Source organism: Manacus candei, unplaced genomic scaffold, assembly GCF_025592945.1.
Source record: "Manacus candei isolate 608988 ecotype Guabito, Panama unplaced genomic scaffold, ASM2559294v1 h1tg000050l, whole genome shotgun sequence".
Lineage (NCBI taxonomy): Eukaryota > Metazoa > Chordata > Aves > Passeriformes > Pipridae > Manacus > Manacus candei.
This window is the reverse complement of record NW_026138098.1, coordinates 1,090,976-1,112,246: the sequence shown is the minus strand read 5'-3', so window position 1 is coordinate 1,112,246 and position 21,271 is coordinate 1,090,976. Positions and strand designations below refer to the sequence as shown.

Sequence of the window (21,271 nt, the reverse complement as noted above, 5' to 3'; positions counted from 1 at the left end):
GAAACCTTATCAAAGTCTTTTATTTCTTTAGCATATTTACCAGTACCTGAGTGTAATAATATGGCATTTTTATCCTGTGAACACAGCTCTCAGACTTCCAGAGTTCCAAATGGGAATGTCCTGCTTCTCTGGAAGGACAATATATGTCTCTTCAGGAAGTAATCCAAATAATTTGCCTTTGGCTATAAGAGCTGTAGAAGTGTTGGAGGGTCTCAGACCGTAACCTTGCAGTAAGCCAGTTTAATCAGAGTCATGGTAGCAATTCTACTTGAAGAAATTTAAATTAATCTCTCTAAAGAAATAATAAAAAAAAAATTAACAAGTCCAAATCTTAATTAAATGCTATATTTTAAATTCTGTGAATAATATTGTTTAAGAAACATTTAATCATTGTATTTTCTTGTTTAGGATTAGCTGTTTAAAGACAAAAGACTCTGGGCTCCAATTAACTGCTGCCAAAAATTAATTTAAGTAGCCTAATTGACAACTTGCTTTAAGCTACATAAAATCTTGGCATAAAACTTATTGTCATGGGAAAAATATTCCTAATTTATTACTTTATTATAAATGAAACTATTGACCACAGTGCACTTGCTCTACTGCAGCTGTTATGTAAAACAACAATATGTAGATGATGATGATAATGAGTCCTTGTCCTTATGTGCAAATACAAGTCGCTCTACAATTGCATGGCTGGGTAATGACTGTTTGGAGCCACCAGGCAGGAAAATAGCTGTGGAACAGGCAGAAATCTTGTTTCCAGGATGCAGTGGTTTCTCCATGATGCCTTCCCTGTTGTGCCATGCTCATGGTGATGGCCCTGGGCTCCTGGTGGCCTTCACACAGAGCCCATCCTGCTCACCCTGAAAAGCCCACTGCCTTCCACCTCTGTGCAAAAGGGAAACCTAAACTGTTCCACATGTGGGAGCAGAATGGGATTGCTGTGGGGAGAAGGTAGCAGGGCTATTAAATGTAAAACCAGGGCTGAACAATCAAAATGCTTGTCTGAGCGTGCGAGATACTCGGATATCTGTGAACAGGGAGGGAAAATTAAAAGCTGTAAGTACAGACTGTAAAGCTCTTTAGTTCCTTGTTTATGGTCGCAATGGGCCAACTTTCAAAGCCACTTCTTGAAACATTGCCCGTGGTTTTCCACCTGCAACTAGTTAGGCACAGAAGTCCTGTATTTTCTGCACTGGCACAGCTAATTTGCATCCCCAAATCCCTGGATGAGTTCCAGAGGCATCCATGTGTGCACGGGGCACAGCTCCCTGGCCAGACCCTCCGTGTGTGCCATGCCGGAGAGGCAGCCCTCTTCCTGCACCCACCCAGCAGTGCAGTGCTGTGCCTTCTGCTGCTTGGCTTTTCCACCTCTGTGTCTTGCCATCCATCCATCTCGACCTGCTGCAGCATAAGTTCATCCACCTGATGCATTGTGAGCCACTATATTGGGCATTTCTACTCTTAGGACTGCAAAAAACGATTGCATCCCAAAGGGACCTTACTGGTGTGCAGCTTCTCCAAGGAGTCTCTTTGAAGGCTAAAAAGGTTGCTTGGAAAATATGGTATCTTGGCTCAATTTTCATTGTCTGGGCACATTCCATTTCAGAAAATCACAAGCTACCAACACAACCATGTCATTGCAATTTTTCAAGCATTTTCTTTTTGTGCCTGTGTGCTTTATATCTGGGGGAAGTCACATCCCCCCCAGGCTATTGGAACAAAGCTCAGCTGAGAGCTGAACGTAAGGAACACGCCGGAATTACAAAGCCAAAGTTAATGTCTCCAACCATCAGCGCGGGCGCTTCTCCCGCAGCCCCGGTGATCCCTGAGCAGCAACCTGAGTTCTCTCCGAGAGGTGCCCTGGCTCAGAGAGGTGCACCGTGCCCAGTACGGCTGAGAACCTTTGAAAAAAACCTCCCAGCCAACAGCACAGCATTCATAAAGCCTCAGAGATGCTTTTGCAAAGCTCCCGGGGCACTGTGACCCTTCACACCCCTTCCTGCGCTGAACAAACTGTTTAAAGACCGAGATTTGCTGCAGAGATAACAAGCACTAAAGAATTTACAGCAGGTGCTATTTGAAGAGACTTCGAACAATGCAGAATTACCTGTGCCCATTTAGTCCATTAATCTTCTCTTGTAAAAATAGCAATAAACCGTGATTTAGAAGCAGGGAGGAGCTAAGCTGGAAGCCCTGAGGTTAACAGAGAGGAAGATCAGTGCTTGTGGTTAAATTTCTTTCTGTCTGTGCAACAAGTGTCTGAACTGATGAAAAATGTAACTGCAGGTACAGCTTAGAAAATACCAAATTACCACTGTAGTGGCTGATATAATTTAGCAGATATATGATTAGGCTTCTACCAGGTCATTCTAGGTGCTGTATAAATCCACAAGTAACTGCATCCAGGGCACAGAAAGGGTTTTACAAACTGCAAAGTCCCTCATAACAGAGACACGGGCTTGCACTGAGTGCCCAGGGAAGGCACTGCGATAAGGAGGTTGTCCCAGGATCCGAAGGGAAGCGACAGTGGTTAATCACAGTAATTACCACCTGCTTGGCTGTTGTCTCAGGCGCGGCTGCCGAAGTGTCCCCAGCACGTCCCCTCAGCCCAGAACAAAGGCTCAGATTGATGGATGGGCTCTGGGTTCGAAACTAAAAACGTGGAGACCCGACCAAAGACCCCTGGAGCCAAGAGGGATTCTTTTCCACAGGAACAAGCCCTGTGGCATCAGGAACCCATCAAAAAAGGTGATTTACGTGAACACAGCCGCGGAACAGTTTCTTCCCGAATGAAAACAAATGAGCTGGCAAAGTATTAATTTAAAATACTTGACTTGTTAATGAGCGGTATATATTACAACTGTTGCTTCTGTGAGGACTGTCTGCCTTTGCTTTGCAGGTGGCTGTGTGCCTGCCCTGCTCTGGTATGTGGGTACCTCCCCCAGAGGCTCCTGGATCTGCCATTCCCTGAGGAGGGTGATGCCCTTGCTGCCTTCTGCCTGGGAGCTTGTCTGGAACCAACGGTGGCTGCGACTCTAGTGTGGCTGCTGACATTTTAGTAGGTTTTAATGTTCTTCAACAAGTTAACATTCATTAAAAACAGCCTCTTTTGTCTTCTGCATTAAAAAAAAAAATCTGAAATAATTTTTGAAACTATTTTTGTCTTGTTTTTCATATGAACAAGGGCTCTCTCAACATCACTCTAAAACAATCTAGATTAAAACCACTGTTTCATCACTCATTTAAAGGGTCATAGAAATAGCTGACCTTTTTAAATCTAGCAAGCTCAAAATAATTATGACAACACTTTTCCTTTCCTTTTAAAAAGCAATATATTTCTGGGTTTGATCATGTTTATGTAGAAAATTGTAACTTATTTTTTGAGTGACGCAGTCAAGTCAACAGCAAATGATGAAAATACATAAAAATCTATGAAAGGAAGGGACTAGCATTATTTAAAATATTTTATAAGATAATAAATACAATTTCTAGAGCGAAGCAGCTGATTAAATACCAACGTTGTCAATTCAAACTTTAGCCGGTGGAAATATTTCCTTTACAAATTACGCTCCTTTCTTCCTCCCTACGTGCTGAGTGTCCTTTATTTCTGGACAATGGAAAGCCAGCGAGACCTGAGCATCCAGGCAGAAGCCCGGGCCTTGTCCCGGAGCCCTGCGGGGCCGGGATCCCGCCCCACACAAAGCCCTGCCCCGCGCCTGTAACGACCCGAGTGCCGCCTCGCACAGCTCCAGAGCCGCAGCCGGCCGGGTGCTGCTTCCAGCTCCAGCCCCCAAGTGACTCTCTCGCCCAACAATGCCGCTGAGAAAGGCACAAAGCCCTCGGATTCTGCCTCTGCTTTCGGATGCAAACTGGCCAAATATGTTAGGGTCAGCGGGACCACGATGCTCTTTGTTGGCAAATTAAATCCAGCCAAGGGTAGGGAACTGGCAAGGACAGTAAAATTTAACAAATTGCATTTTAGGAACATGCAGGGGAAAGTGTTTGGGTTTTTTATTATTATTTTTAAATCATCCCTCACACCTGCAATCAGGGTAAGGTTTGCAACAAAGCAAACAGGAATTCTCGAAATGGAGAGGCCTCTCTCTGTACAGCACAGGTTATTTTGCAACTTTGCTGCTGACTTACCTGAAAAGAATTCCTCTCCCCTGGTTCCTGACAAGGAACTCCCCCTTCGAATTCCCCACAAAGCTCAGTGAGCTGGGGGGGGGACAAAGTGGGTCTCCCCGGTTTCCTACACTTAAGCTTTCATCTGTGAAAAATCCTTTTTATTGAAGGCAAACTGCAGCATAATTGAGCTAAATCTGGAGCCTCTGTTGGGGGTGGCAATGCCACGCACGGTGCACTGCAATGCCTGCCATCTCAGGGATTTTTATGAGATCATATTTCACAAGGAAACAAATTTCCTCCTCCAGTCTGATGCAATCAGTTTACCGAGTGGTAAATAGCTACGGATACCTTGTGTGCTGTTTTGCAAAGTGTTTGTGGATATTGGAGGATGAATGTTGCCCGAGATAAGATCTTAATCACCGAAATCTGGAGAGCGATTGAGAAAACGGCCCCGTGGGGATGTCGAAGGATCCCTGGAGGGAGCCCAGGCACCCCCTGCTTCCACCCAGCACCAGCACGACCCACGGGAAACTATTTACCAAACAGCCTGTCCCAGCACAGCCCTGCTTCCATGGCAGTCCTCTCCATGCCTGCAATTCCCAAGGCACTGACTCGAATTGATTCATGCCTAGATTGGATGGAATTTGGCATAAGATTGTTTAGTGTAAGTATATCCATTTCACTTCTCTTTCAAGAAGAAAAGGAAGATAATATCTTAGCAAATATAAATTCTCCTTCCTCTACCTACACAAATTTTCATGGGAAACGACAGATGGGTGCTGCCTTGCACAGTAAAAAAATCAGTGAACTGAGTTTAAGGGAGCTGGTTTTGGAAAGGCTTTTGGGTAGCATGCTCTAGGAATGGCTGGGGCATCCATAGGCACTCTCTGATCCATGGAAGGGGCACTGTGTGCCCTACAGAGCAGTTAACTCCTCTTAGCAGCCATGACAGCTGTACCACCATAAAAATCTGAAAGCTGTCCATGACCAGCAAGCAATGCAGCAAGTGTGGGGTTTGTGCCACATCCAGTCCTGAAGCCAAATGAAAGAAGTTCAGAGAAATGTGAAGTCATGCTGGCTTCCATCAAAGATTTTCCCTAGAAACTACTAATTTTCCCCAGACAAGAAGGCAGAGACAGCTGGATTGCCAGCAAGATTTCTAGCTTCTGGCAGCTCCTTCATGACTGAATCCTGCGGATCTCTGCTCTGAGAAAAGCAGGAAACTCAAAACTTCAAACTGAAATTTGAATCTCATTCTTGCTCATTTTGGATACATGACTCCCAAAATAAGACAGGATGCCTCCCAGAAATTCTAAGATGTGGACCAGAAACTGAGAAAATTCTGCTGAAACTGTAGACATCAGCTCCTGACATTGCAGCAGCCCATGGAGAACCCTCCTCCCAGCCTCCACACCAGAGAGCAGCTCTCAGCACTTAGGGATCTTCCCTTGGGAGTGGACAGTTTCCATGCACTTGGATTTAGAAGACACATTTCACTGCCAGTTGCTGGAAGCAAAACAGGAGGTGTCAAACACATCATTATACCCCATCTGGGTTCATCACACAGGCCGAGATTTGGCCTCTTCTTCTTTTTACCTCTCTTTTTGATATCACTCTTTCATCACTTCTCATTGCAGCAAAGAGATTGATGTATAAATCTCCTCCATGGGATTTATGCTTTTGTTTTCAAACAGGCACTTGCTATTTAGTAATTCCTTAATGTGAGATTGTGCAATACCCAAACTCAAGCCTGATCTGGCAGGATAAGGAGCACGTGGATCTCTGTGGAGCTCACAGGTAATCACGTGTCAACACAAGCACCAGGAACCAAAAATGTGGGGATCAGAGAGCAAGGCAGGACTGGGTTCAAAAGGTGATGAAATGGGAACTATCTCGAGTGATTTGATATGGCATCCAAAGGATTCACCCAGGTCAGAGCAACCTGATGGATTCCCTTGCAAGTGAATCTCCTTGGAAGCTTTCCTTCATCCCAGAGAAGGCACAAGGGATCAGAAGAGGAGTTCTTCACAGGTAGTGTGATACTGAGCTCAAGAAATCCTTCAAGTGTATAGGAGAGAAACAGAGGGTGATGGGCTAAGGGTTAGGAAACACTGTTCTCTCCCACGTACATCCCCCATCCTGCCAGGTGCAAAACAAGGGCTCACATAAATTCATCTGCAATGCAACTTGGAAAATGGAGGTTTTTTAGAACACTGCACAGTACACAAACTCCTGAAATTTGTACTTTCTTTCAAAGAGTATGAATTATTTTAAAAAGAAATATGTATTCACATAATGATGCAGGTTCATCCTCTAGTGCTTCTTTTTTTTTTTTCTTTGGTATATTTTTTAGTATTAAGTGGTTTCCAAACCCTTCTAGGACCTATAATACATATAATGAAAAATCTAAATTAAAAATCACTTGGAAAATCAATGAAGTTCATGAGATTTTTAGTAATTTTCTGAGTATACATCTGAATTTGTTTTGAAACATTCTTTTCCCAAGGTGACTAGGATACAGGGGTGATCTGATGCTTCCTTGAGGCATTTTCCCCATGTTGATTTGATACAAGATTTTCCTGTCTTTTGGAAGCTGATATCAGCTTCTCAACAGAAATTTCTATTATTTCCCCCACTCCTCAATCTGCAAAGAATGCCTTTGTAAGATTCTTAGGTAAGAGAAATCTTGATCTGGACCGAGGTCTCGGTTTGGTTGGTTTTCTTTAACTTCTGATTTACCTTTGTGGCAGCACCCAGCAATATGCTGATGCACAATGCAATGCCAGCACAGCTCTGCACTGCATCATATTTTTAAAAACCGTGAGAGGTGGGCATGGTGCCCCCCTGTGTGGTGAGAGGAATGTGGTGCCAGGATGGAGCAGTGCCAGGATGGAGCAGTCCCAGCCACACCTCGGACCATGTGTTTTCTGCAGTGCTCGGGTTGCTTTCTGCCTTGGACTGGGGAAAAGGAGCAGTGCAACTCAGTGGCAGGGCACAAACTACTCCTGTTTCTTCTGCAGCCCAGAGGAGCTCAGAAACCCACCATCTGTGCCTGTAAGAGTCTGACTCCTCCTGTACCAAGCAGCCAACATAAAGCCAATGAGGCTTTTTCTTCCGTGGATGAACTGGGCACTCAGAGATGATTGTAAAGCAATGCTCTCTGTGAATGTTGATCCCACTGAAAGGCTTTCCCTGCTAATCTCAATAGCCCTAATTTCTTTAGACATTCCAGAAGGATTTTGCATCTCAGTCTAGACACACTTCATCCCTCTGTTTTGAGAGAGAAAGCCTTTTGAAACTGCCAGAGCTCCTTTGTTTTCCTGCTCTGAAGGGCTTTGGTGCCTGTGAACAAAATAGGATAGGCTTGGATGAAGATGAACTCTTCAAAGCACACTGTTTCCCTATACATTATTCAAGGTATAGGGTGTATATCTAGTTTCTAGTCCCTTTCTGCTTCTTGTTTCTTAAAGTTCCCCACTGAAGTCAATAAAAGCACGAGATCAGAGTTCTAGTTCTGCCTCAGCTTCTCTGACATACAAAGTCCCCTCATCTTTTGGTTTCCTATAAATATTCTCTTTCTTGTGCAAATTAATCATGTAATGTCTATACAGTGTTTAAAGCATTAGCTGGAGTCGAGACTAAAAGGGCATAATCACGTCTGCTTCCGTTTCCCTGTGTGAGCTCCCCTGTTCAGGAATCAATCTTGCAGGGCATAAACACCTTCTGCTGGGATTTCTGAGTATTTTTGATGTCAAATGGAATGAGACCTGACTATATTCGCGTTTAGGTTTTTTTGGTCACACAAGTGCTCACATATGGAAGACAAACAGGGCTTTTAAAGGCAGAGATCAGTAAGGGATTGCCTGGCCCAGGGAGAGCATCGAGGCAGGTCCCATCGTTATTTTGCAATAAGTAAGTCAGCAGCATCTTAAATGCAAAAGCAGCGCAATGTGTTTTATTATTTCCTTACCTTTTCATACAGTCCTCCTGAAAAATGTCACAAAGTGTGACTCATCACATCTGCATGAAGTTATGAAAAAAGTAAGCCTTGTTAACCTGCTGTTTGAAAACCAGAACACTTTTATCAGTTCATATAATTGCTAACCCCTTATTCACTGTTCAACACTGAAGGGTTCTTTGCCTCCTAAGATCCCACTAATTGCTGACAGATTTGATTTCTCTGTGACAGCAGGAGTCCTGTTTCTGGCCTTTACATCAAGTAATTGCTTTATTTTTCTCCCTCTGCTCTGAAAAACGGAATTCCCTTCTCCCCTGCTTGAACCTCTGTAATGACTTCTTTCTATGTTATTAAATCCTTGCCATTTAAATCACATTTAGAGATGTTTTGAATAACTGATTCCAATTACTAAGGCTCTTACTAAGGAGCAGCTGAAAACGCAAGTCATTACTTGCCCATACACAAGCAGCTCCACCTTGCAGCAAAGTCTCTGGTGGACTGTATTTTATTTCTCCTCAGTAAGGTGCAATTTCTACTCACAGGAGGTGGGTGTTCAACAAATATACAGCTGCTGGAGCCCTCGGAACTCGCCGCTTGTGCAAAACGGAGATCTGATTTTATATTTATTTTATAAATAGTGCTAGTCCTGAAAGAAGTCACCCAGTCCTTCCTGCAGTGGCTCGGGAAGCTGCTTGGAACAACAGCAGAGATGAGCAGCTGACCCACGGATGACCCACGTGAGGTTACTATCCTAAGATCTCATAAAAAAGCATGGCAGGGGGAAGGGAAACACGGCTGCAGGTCGGACATTCCTCCTGGGAAGTACGACCAATTCTGTTGTTCCCAACGTTGGTTTTTTATACAGGTCACGATTCCTTGAGTGTACCAAAACTTCCCGGCAATAACAGCTGAGTTCACTTATTAATCATCCCTGTAATCATTAGCGCCTTTGTAGGGAAAAAAAAAATGTGCCAGGAGATGATTATTTGACAAATTACTGCAGGGGCTCAGCATAATAGCTTTGCTGATACAATCAACATTGAACCATAAAAAAAAAAGAAAAGAAAAAAGAAAAGAAGAAACTTCCAAACTGTTTATGAAAAACACCACCCTGTCAACGGGAGGGGACTGGCATTTAAACAGCTACCACGCAGCTGATCTCACATGCTCAGCTCTCTGCTCATACAGGTGCTATCAAGGCACACATAAAGAGCTAATAAACGAAGATAATTCATAATAATGGAAGAATTTGCACTTGTCTCTAATTCATGGGCTTACTAGGAGCACGAGTGCTGCAAACAGACCTCTGGCTGAATCTGGACTGGAAGCCAGTGCTCGATGTACTGGGAGTCTGTGTGCAGCTCCCAGCTTCTGCTGGTACAGGCTGCACTGGTGCCTTGGAATGTGTACAAGAAATAAATAATCCCTTCTGTATTTGCATGTTAACTTTCTGGTACGTCCTTCAATCAAGCCCTGATAATTAGCCCTGCTAATATGCACAAAGGCAGCAGTTTACTTTTGACCAGCAGAGTAAAACTACCACCAAGTGGAATAAAAGGTAGGCTGATAAAGGCACACCCTGACCACTGAACTTGCATCAGTGGTCAGGACTTCTGTCAGCACAGCTAAGCTGCAAAAGGATCTCACCCTTCCCCAGCCCTGACAGCACAGGAACCAGCACAAGCCATTAATTTTTAGACCTTAATCTGTGTAACAAAATTCACCTCTCGAAACGCAATTATTGTTTTCATGCGACACTATTTTCCTTAATAAGTAGATACACTGGTGCCTTAATATTTTTGTTCTATTTGTTCTGGAAAGTTATTTGGTATCGTGTAAGCTGCTCCTATAATTTAGCTGGAAGAAGAGTGCTTCTTCAGATTGCCTAAAAGTGTGAACAGAGTAGTATCTGTACATCTCCTTACAGGCATTGCTGTGTTTTCATGCACAGATAGATAACTATTCACTGAGGTCCAACCTTACTGCCACTGAAATAAATGAACATTTTTCCATTGACTTCCTTAGGCAAAGATATGGATTCAGAACCCAACTGCCAATACTAATATTGCCTCAAAAACACCACTTCATGCATATAAAATTATACTTAATGAGCAAACTAAAGTAGGTGGGTTCATTTGGTATTCAGAGATAAGCTTCCTAAATGTGTAAATTAAAATAAAAATAAAATTTTTATGAGTATAAGGGAGCTGTTTTCTGTTCTTTTGTGCAGATATTATTCACAACTTTTCCTTTCCATGCATAAGAATAAAAGAAGATTGAAAATACCTGCCATTGGTTTAAAAAAACAGCACAATATCAAGAAAATGAATAACTGTGATGTTAATTTTGTTGCTGTGAGCACAGAGCAATACCCCTGGCCAGGCATATGTGGTCTGGAAGGCCCTGGCCAGGGGCTAATGAAGGGACTCACCTGCACATACCAAGCACAGGCTGAGAAAGAAATGTTGGCTCAGTGCTGAACATCCCGCCTTTCATGCATTTTAATTAACCCCATTATTGGTTTTAATTAGAGATGCTTAAGAGAGAACAACGGCCAAGTTCTGATCTGCTCTTTCCGAGTGGAATGCGAGGCAGACTCAGCCACTTCCCCCCCAGAAATCCCGAGTCAGCATTTCCAGAGGGCTCCCGTGCCTTTGCTGCCTAGGTGGGAAAGAGCAGCAGGGTGGAATGTTCCCACCCTGGCAGTCAGCAGCCTGGGAGCCGGTGCTGGAGCCTGGCAGCAGCCCCGAGGTGCCAGCCCAGGGGTGCCAGGCTGCCCAGAGCTCCTGCGGGGAGCTGGAACCGGTTACACGGCTGTACCTCGGGGCACCTGAAATCAGCCCCAGAAGGGCAGGCTCTACAAAACGCTTCAGAAAAGAGCAGCAACGTTTCTCAAAAGAGCCAGGATGTCAAAATTCACTTTTGAAAATCTCCCCAGGAATCCCATCTATCTGCCTTTTTAGTCACTTTGAAGGTTGGTGATTAAATCCATACTTACAGTGTGATTCTCCCACACATGGGGAGCAATGGGAGCTTTGTCATCACCACTAATGGGGACAGGATTGTGAGGAATGAAATATGCAGGGAGCATGCAAGGGGGGAAAAAAGGCTTGAAAATCATCAAATGAAAAGAGCCAGGGGAGCTTTTAATTTTTGTCTATGCTTTAATTACTGAAAATGATATAAGCACTTGGCCGTTTTTAAAATGGTTAAGTTCTAAAATGTTTGGGGTTGTTTGTTTGTTTCTTTGGGGAATGAGTTACAATAACCAAGAGATATAAATCAACCCATGGTTTTGCTTTTCTTTTCTTCTGCAGCCACAGACTAAACAACCAAACAGCGGGGCAGCTTCTCCGCAGCCTGGATCCCCCTGGAGTGCTCTGGGAAGGCTGGTGCGGGGCTGGCACCACTGCTCAGTCCACAGCATGTGCAAGCCCTGCCAGCTTTGCCCTGATGGAGTGGTCTCACCATCGTCTAGATGCCCTCCTGGTTAGGGTGCCCTCCCAGGGAGGCTGACTCCCCTTTGCCATACTCTTGGGACATTTCCCTCCTCGGTTCAAAAAGGAGTGATGCTGAAATTCAAAGGATAGCCCAGATTTTGTGATTATTTTGTGTGAGATTCTTGCTCCAGCTTAGCAACTCCATAGGGCTTGGCTGAAAAATGTATCAGGTCACACAACCAAACTTTCTTCCGCTTTCATATCTCTCTGTACCTTCCCTCTCCCCCTTCCCCTCTCCCATATAAGCACCAGACTTTCATTTGCTTCTCTCTCTTTTGAGGTGAGAGCCCAAAGTGTCCCCTGAGTCCCCAGGGAAGGAAGCCTATGGAGCCATCCCCCAAGCTGACCAAAGCAGCTGCCTCGGGTGCTGCTGGTGCTGCAGTTGTGCTGGGGGGAGGCTGGGCTGGGGCAGCTGCTGCAGGGACACGTCCCTGGGGTTTGGGATGACACCCTCTGCAGTGCCATGGCTGCCTGGCCTCTACCCACAGGGACTGGCACAGCCTGGTTTTGCTCAAGGCCCCTCAGAAATGGTCTGGTGCTGAACATCCCTGTCATTCCCTGGGCACCACAGAAGAGGGTTAAAGCCATGGGACCTATCACTGGACTCTTCATGCATTCCTTTCTTTTTAAAATCTTCCCTCCATCAGCAGAACATGCTGGATGGGCAAACAAGCCCGCTGGCATTGTCACCATGGGACACACAACACTGCACCTCGCAGAGCCCTGTGCTTTGTGTCCTTGTGCTGGAAGAAGTGGCAGGAGGAGGCCAAGGCAGGGCCAGGTCACGGCTCCCTGGGCAGCTGAGCTTGTGCAGGAGGCTCCTGCTGTCCTGCCTGCAGGAGATGGGCCTGCCTGCTTTCCCCTTCAGGGTTTCAGCTTTCTGTTTCACAGAATGGCAGAATTTCTGTAAAATGCAAATAGTAGCTCTCCTGTGTCTCACAGGCATACTGTGAGGATAAATGTTTTAAAGATGTGCAGTAGTCAGAGTCCACATCAGGGCAAAAAATCTTAGTGAAGATAAATACGCCTGTAGACACCAAGTAGTCTCTTTCTTTGATGCTTTAATGCTTTTATGGGCAATAAAGAAACCTTGAGTTTCACAGAGGCTGTCTGACAGTTCTAATATTAGCATTCCCCCCACATCCTCAGTGATGTCTGTTTGCATCTCTGTGTGATGCTGATGTTGTTGGTAACATTTTTGTGTATGATAAACCAAACTACAAACCTGGTTTGTGCTTGACAGTGAATTGGTTTGCAAAAATGAAGCAAAACACAGTTCAATCACTTGAGAACGTGAGGAGAGGAAGATTACATGAATATTTCTGTGTTACATGAAAAGATGTGGAACTCATGTCTTCATAGGAAGAAGAATAACTTGGAAAAGGAGTAAATATAATTTAATAGAAACACCAGTGGATATTTGCATTTCCCTTGGCTTTAGTTCAACCAAGTCAAGAGCTTCTTGGGATAAATTCAGGGAAAACCATTGCTGGATGACACCGAGCTGCAGAGACCTCCTTCCAGTGGCTGCAGCCCTGAGGCAGCCCCTGCTGGGAGCTGCTCCCACCCCAACACACACGGGAATGGGAGCACAGCCTCCATGTGTGAGAGGTTACAGACCCTCAGCGTGGCCAAATGCACCTGCACTGGACCATGAGTGATGGTGTTATCAACCCCCTGTGCCAGGGACAATGTTAAAGTGCATGGACAGCTTCACTGCTCTCCTTTCCTGCTTGTGCAGTCCTACCCACCCAGTCACAGCTGCCTCAAAGGAGGGTTTGTGTGGTTTTTTTTTTCCTTCCCTGGAACATTTGACTAAATCACATTTGCAGATATTTCAAATGTTTCATTCACGTGACACCTGAGCTTTATTTACTTTTGAAATAAGTCATCTCATTAACAGAATTCATTACCCATTATTACTGTCATGTCATTCTCCTAATAAAAGGAATGACTGTAGAAGCATTCAGTGGCTTAGCTGGTAGCATAGTGAGCTATTATGCAGCAAACCTGCATTCATGCTGTACATTGGTATGCCAAGGCTGGCAGAGACTAGGAGCATCAATGAGGTAATAGTCTTAATCTCTGAGGGGAGGATTATGTTGTGCTGCACTGCAAATACCTCCTACTGTTAGCAGGATAATACTTCAGATGGAGCTATAAATTGTTCAACAAATAAGGACAGGTGCTGGGAAGAGGGCGAAAAAAACCCCTGCAATGTTGCACCATTATCTCCAGATAAGAGGTGGAAAAACTGTTGTTCTCACTGCTAAACTATCACCACTCTTTCTCCATTTAAATTACCAGCATGGCATGGCCAGCCACTTAAAAGTGAAGTGGGTTGATAATAGTTGGGTCTCCTCTTCCCAGAAATGCTCTTTGCTTTTGTGACTGAACAAGTGCTGGCTGTGGGCAGGTGTGGCATGAAGCAATCATGGATCAGGGACAGGGTGGCCCAGACACACTGTCCCTCCTCCCTGAGGGAGCTCTCTGCTCCAGAGAGTCCAGTGGCACACCTGACCCTGCACAGACTCTGCTCTTCACCGTTTGCCTGCTCTGAAGAGCAGTCAGCACTCATCACTGCCCACACCATGACATTCTGTACCTGCTCCTGTCCATGCTTTATAGACCTGAGGCTTTAGTTTCACCTTACCTGTCCTGGGGGGCACGAGCCACCCAGCTGAAGCAGCAGTTTGGGTTGGAAGGCTCCTTAAAGGCCACCTAATCCAACCCCCTGCAATGAGCTGGCACAGCTTCAACTAGACCACGTTGCTCAGAGCACCATCCACCCTGAGTTTCAATCTTTCCAGGGATGGGGTATCCAGCACTTCTCTGGACAACCTATGCCAGTGTTTCATCACCCTCATTGTAAAAAACTTCTTCTTTATATGTAAACTAAATTAGTTTTAGTTTAAAACCTTATCTCTTGCCCTATTGTAACAGGCCTTGCTAAAAAGTCCTATAATGAGAAAGAAATGTCTCATTTACTAGAGGGAAAAAGGAAAAAAAATCTGGCACACTTTTCAGATCATCTTTTGCCATAGGATGTCAATGAATATCACATAGCTGGGCAAATGGTATTATTCCCACTTTACAGAGGGTAGATATGAGATAAACATTAGAAAGTATTTAAGCAGTGCTTGTGCTGGGATAAACTTTGTCCCGTGGCCTCTGGAAGGTGTTGCTCTATCACAAGACAGCAGAAGAGAGGGCATTTAATAGCAAGGTACAGACCACCAGTTCAGGCTAAAATATAACCTATATTCCCTCCTGAACACACATGGCATTTCACAGGTAGCAGTGATTTACCATGGTCCCAGCACTTATCTCTACTTATCTCTAATTTAATTTGCCTGGCTTACTTCTCAAGGAACAGAACTAGATTCTCCTGCTTGTCCAGCTGTAACTCAGGGGCATGTTCTTTGCCCAGACCACAACTCATGATGCACTGAGGACCTTTTTTCCCACCATGTGAAACACCACCTTTTGATTAGAAATGCCCAAAGGAACATTTCCAGGTCGCTGAATTAGCAATTTTTAAATGGTTTTGCTCACAGAAAATTTCAGCAATTGCAAACCCTGTCCTGTTTTGGGATTACAGCAAGTGCTGAAATACTGACCTTGCCCATCAGTTTGAAATTTCTTCAAAAATTTTATCTAAGCTCAAACTTGTTGATCCGTGAAAAGCGGGAAGAGAGACCTCTTTTGGGCAAACTCTTAGCAACATCTGATTTAAATGATATTCAGATTGTGGGTCTGATTCCACTCCCAGCCATGCACATGGAGGCATTCAGTAATTCCCCCATATTAGTGGTCTTTCCAGTCTGTTGAAGGCTAGTGGAGAATCAAGGACATAAAGTAGCAGAGGATATAACTAAACAGATTTGTCTGCAAGAAGCAATGGAACAAATTAAAATCTTGATGCACTGATTTAATTTTTGCATTTTGTGTTGCTCCTTCTTTCGTGGGAGGCACGTGCAGCCCTGCAGAGCAGCAAGGAGCTACTGCTTTTCCTTGCAGAAGGGTCGACCTGCTGCTCACTGAAAACAGATTTCATCATTTTACCATGTCTGCATCTTTCTTTCCACAAATTAATAACTATTTTCTCTCAATTTCCCCCCTTTCCCCACAGAAATGCCTGGTTACATCTGTTAGAAAGTTAAACTCTCATCATAATTGCAAAGACTGGGATAAAAGAAGCGTGTCCCTCTTTAAGCTCTTGGTCTGAAGATTTGCTTTCATACCTCCTCACCCAGTCACAGCCACTTGTCACAACAGACTCAAACCCAAGTGTTTTCTGCAAGAGAGAGCTTTGGTTGGAAATGGGGGGACTTTGTGGCTAAAAAGATCCACCCCAGCAAGGGAACTCTGACTTCATAGTTTCTGTAGGAACTGGGGCCTTTTTTGACACAAAAGGGAACTTCTCAGAGTCAGGACTGCACCCTATTTGCCCTTACAGCAGATTAACCACTGTTGGCAGTGGTGTGAAGGGTCTTTATGGTGATTGCAAATTTAAAGCCACCCTGGCAGAAGTGAGAGTGAGGTTTGGAAAAATGTCAGCAGAATGGCTGGCCTCTGGTTCCCCTGCTGCCAGGTGAGAGATGCCCAGAGAAAAGCACGGGACAGTGAAACTCTGAAAATGCAGTAGCACAAAAAAATCCCAGTATCAAAATCTGAACACACCCCATTTTACCAGCATTGCAGCAAACTATCCAGTGCATCCCAGTACCCATTTGGTTGGTTTTCAGCAGTCTTTGGAAGAGTTTTTATCTTTCTGATTTAAGATACAGTGTTACTTAAAACCCCCTAACAGTAAATCAAATGTCAAAAGATGGAAAAAAAATTTCCATCACCCTCTGCTTTTTATAAAAATATATCAATTTAATAACTTGGTTTAAAGAAAAACAGAATGATCATGTTAAAATACTGCCAAATTTATAAACTTTGACAGTCCCACATACTGAGATGAACAGGCAAATTTATTTAATAAGAAATAAAATACATTTTCTCCCTGCATTCATTGAAATAATAAGACAGACACATCTGTCCCAAATTTCTTTTAAGGAACAGAATGGCTGCTACTAACTAGAAAATAGTGCCTTTCTGCTGGCTTACCTCAAGATAAATTTACAGCTTCGCTGTAACGGTATCAGAATTCAAAATGTAATAAGTTCAAGTAGAATGAGATCAAACATTTCTGTCCACATTAACTCTTTGATGTCACAATTCAATATCTCGCAGTGAAAGACGGGGGATGTAAAATGCAAGAAAGTTTATGCAAGTTCTTGCTGTTCTCCAAGTGGAAATATCTGCAGGGGCTGTCACGTGGGGTTTGCACATTCCCAGAGCAATGTGTGGGGAGCGTGGCAGGAGGTTACACTGCCACAGGAATTACAGATTCACGTGCTTTCTGAGAGATGCTGGTCTCACTGAAGGCAAGACCTCAGAACCTCACAGTGCAGTAGCTGCTTAGAGACCTAAACCAGCACCTCAGAGATAAAAATGCCCCAGGAATACTTCAGTGCAAGAGCTTTGTGCAGTCAGAGTAACAACACATCTCAAAAGTGTTTCAGGAAAGGGATGATTCTTGTGCTGCCTGACCTCAGAGAAGGGATAGACCACTCTCACCCTGAAACAGTGCAGAAAATGGGGAACAATAACTGCAGCCATACCAAAGAACAATGGCACATTTTCCAAGCCAAAGAATGGTGCCTTTCTCCATCACAACAGGTAGAGATATCACAGCATGTCTCCTTGCATCTCCCCAACAAGGGATTTAGAAATGTGCCCCATCAAATGGAAAACCCTTCTCTGTGAATTTCTGCTCTTCTCCCAGACCAGACATTTCTTCTTCACCTAAATCCTTTGGTCCTTTCTGCTTCCCTTGTGCTTCTCAGATGGCACCAAGGAGATACCAAGAAAAAACAGCAAGGAATTTCCTTGTTTATGAAGTTAGAATCAGGTCATGCAAGATAAACAGGTTTATTAGCAATTGTTTGGTTTCCTGTGGCGTGCCCCCTGTTGGGAAAGAGCATATACTGGTGCAATATTTTGGGAAGCTGAGTGTTGAGAAACTGAACCTTTTAAAAACAGGAGGCAGGAAAAGTGTGCCAATAACTAGCTATGCTGGTGAACCCTCCTAATGAGAACCAAGAAGGGGTTTACTGGGGGTAAATAAGAGTCAGTTAAGGGGCTCTGGCTGCCCATTAGTGCTGCCTGATCAAGCCCTGGGCTGTGGGTTGACACGACACCGCTGCAGCTGCCCAGGCTCTGTGTGCCCTGGCACACGTTCAGCTTGTGCTGGCCAGAGAGTGCTTTTCTGGTCTGGCCTCAACAGCTCTGCAAACAAGGCAAGCTGTATGAGCAAAAATCACTTGATGCCAGTATAAGCTGGGTTTCCCTGAAAGCTTTTGCCAGTGTGAAGTGTTCTTAAAAACTGTAAAAATAAAACCCCGAAAATGTCACACCCTTGGCTGGCATTGGCATGTGTGCAGACGTTTTAAAGATGTATTTGGCTCAGGTTTGCTTTTGCTGGATAAGACTGCACCAATGTAATTGAAGAATGTTATGATAATAATAAATGTCATGTTTATTAACATATTTAACAACATTAATAAATGGGAAGCTGTCAAACTGGTGTTACCCTGAGCAAAGACCATAATAATACTAAGTGGTAACTCTAGGGGACTATGTGAAAACAAAACTCTTTCTTCTGCTGGAGCTGTAAAGTCTGTAACTGAAAACTCCAGCAGTATCTCTCCCACCTTTGTGAAGAGCAACTTTTAGATAGGGAAGGTTACTTAGCAGGGTCTGGAGCATACAATGAAAGCAGGAAAGGAGAAAGAAATGAGCTTGTACTATGACAGATCAAGGTCTCTGGATTCCCAAAGGCTATTCCTTTGCTAACAAAAGTGTTTTGCTGTCTATGAAACAGGTAGTGAACATCTATGAGAAGCAGCTAAAGTGATTTAACCTGCCACAGGAAAATGAAACCTTCCATGGGAGAGTCCCAGAGGGAAAATTAGCGGCCCTGAGGGTAACTGCCTGGGCCAAAGCACGTGTTCTCCAAGGGACAGAGAGAGGCCAGACTCTGCCTCAGATTAAAAATCCTTGAAAACTAAAATTAAAAAGTAATTACCTGAATAAGGGTCACAGAATTCATTACTTTGTAGATAGGGCTTATTAGAACAAGGGAATATCAGACTGATATGACAAGTATGACCTGCCATAAACCAACTAAACCAAGCCTGTATATAAAAACACACCATTTCATTCTGTGGAGCTGCCTGTTTCTCAGAGCACTGTTAGTGCTGGGCTATAGCTCTGCTCAGTGGCTAACAAGTGATGGCCTTTGTTCTGCATAACTGGCCTACAGGGGGGACTGTAAACTGGGGAGACTAAAGAGTTGGGGTTCAGAATGGTCCATTGGCCCCACTGCACTTGCCACCCGATGTTTGGAGAGGGGAGGTTTTAAACATCTTTTAGCACATTTTTTTCTACTCAACCAGCACTTTTTCCATAACTGCTTGCAGGTTACAAGGACGTTTGGACCATGACCAGACAAAGCTCTCAAATATTTCCAAGTAAAGAGCTTGGAAGTCAACAGGATTACTCACCTATCTGAGAGCTCGAGGGAGCAAGGGAGGCAAAGTGTGCAGGGAGAGGTAATGTATTTTATGAGGAAAAGTGATATAACTGCAAAAAATGGACAAGCTCCCATGGACTCAATTTTTAAGTGCAAGCCCTGTCAAAGGTTTTAGTTTCTAGTGCAGATGAATTATTTGGTTTACACCTTCTGTTGCTTTGAAACACCTCGGGGCCACTTTCCTCCCATTTGCAGCCACTTGGCTGTGGAACCTTTTCCCACAGCCTCGTCAATGGGATCTGAACTGCTCTCTAGACATGCCTATCCTTTCTTCACAGGGCACCTGAGGCACCTCCTGAATTATATGCCTATAATTCAAGGGGATTTAGGACACCTGATGTGTCATGTAATGCTACACAATTACATCCCAGATCCCAGCTTTCAGCATCTGAAATCCAGCAAACCTAGATGAGGTGATTTCAGGCTGAGTTTCTTTGTGGCTCCATTATGGATTTTTTTTGGACAAAGATTAGCTGCAACACAAAGCAAATCTAAAAAAATCTGGCTCTGAATTCCTTATATACTCAATCCTCTAATCCACCCTCACATAATCTGTTCTATCACACAGCCCTTGGTGTAGGTGTGTAGTTCAGCCCTGATGACTGAATGCTATTGTGTGAACACCCACACAGCACTGGCAGATGGAGCTGGTGCTGCAGTTCTTCCTCCTGCACAGCAGTCAAGCTCGAGCATCCTTACCCCCCCCCACCCCTTCACCCATCTGTGCTCTCTTCCCCAGCACATTCCAGTGCCAGGGAATTGGCTTCTACAGCCCAGGCTGGTGTCTGAGCTTCACCCCCTGCTCTGAGTCTGCCTTGGCTAGATGGAAAAAGGGACAGGACTCACCAGAGCAGCAGGAGCCCAGTTCCACAGGTGAGAGTGGAAAAGGTGATGTACTGTGCTTCATATTGCACAAACCTGGGAGCTGACAGACAAATTGGTGAAGATGAGCAAGAGAAGAGGGCAGGGATAAGGATTTCAGTTGCACATTCCCCAGATATTCCACTGCATTTGACATGCAAGGTGTTCATTTAGTTCAGCTGTTGTTGGGGATATTGAAACCCTCCTAGAAGCTGTGTTGGCACAACAGCTGCTGTTACAATATATGCACAATCAGAGAATCATAGAATGGTTTGGGCTGAAAGGGACCTTAAGGATCATCCAGTTCCAACCCCGCTGCCATGGGCAGGGACACCTTCCACTAGCCCAGGTTGCTCCAAGCCCCATCCAACCTGGCCTTGGACACTGCCAGGGATGGGGCAGCCACAGCTTCTCTGGGCAACCTGTGCCAGGGCCTCCCCACACTCACAGGGAATAATTTCTCCCTAATATCTAATTTATACCTGCCCTCTGACAGTTTGAAGCCATTCCCCCTTGTCCTATCAAAACATGACCTGTCAGAACTCCCCCTCCAGCTCTCTTGGAGCTCCTTTGGGTTTGGAAGGGGTTCCAAGGTCTCCCCACAGCCTTCTCTTCTCCAGGCTGAACAAGCCCAGCTCTCAGCATGTCTTCATAGGAGCATCTGTGTGGCCTTGGTGGCTCCTTCCTATTTTGGGCCCACCCTGGATGCAGCATTCCAGGCAGGATCTCCCTAGAGCAGAGTGGAGGGGCACAGTCACCTCCCTCCACCTGCCACTCACTCTTCTGTTGATGCAGTAGGTACATGAACATATTTCCATTTCTTGCTTTCAAGAGAAAATCATGCCTTTTACTTCCATATAGCACACGTTCTTAGTTCCTCCCTCCCTCCATATATATTATTTATGCCAGTACTGCAACTCCACAATCAACTCCCTCATTTATATTTGTCAGCCTTCACCATGTGCAGAATGCAGAGTTCATGAAAAGCAGAGGACTGGTGAGCAAGTGCTGCTGCCTGCCAATGAGATAAACTGTGCTACAGAAACTTGATAGGATGTGTGTCAAATGTTTGAAGAAAAACCAACAAAACAACAAAACAAGCTCCACTCAAATATTAATTGAACAAATTGGCCAAAAGCCTCATATTCTTACATAAATCTACTTTATCATTAAGAA

The 21,271-nt window shown here is 44.5% G+C and overlaps 1 long non-coding RNA gene across 1 annotated transcript; it reads right to left on the bottom strand.

Moving 5' to 3' along the window:
• Positions 1–259: 259 nt before the first annotated feature.
• On the bottom strand, positions 260–8,790 carry LOC127476929 (uncharacterized). The gene is made up of 3 exons (XR_007906791.1): positions 8,630–8,790; positions 8,102–8,151; positions 260–292 (listed from the first exon to the last, which is right to left on the bottom strand). It is a non-coding gene; the product is annotated as an uncharacterized LOC127476929 (long non-coding RNA).
• Positions 8,791–21,271: the final 12,481 nt, after the last annotated feature.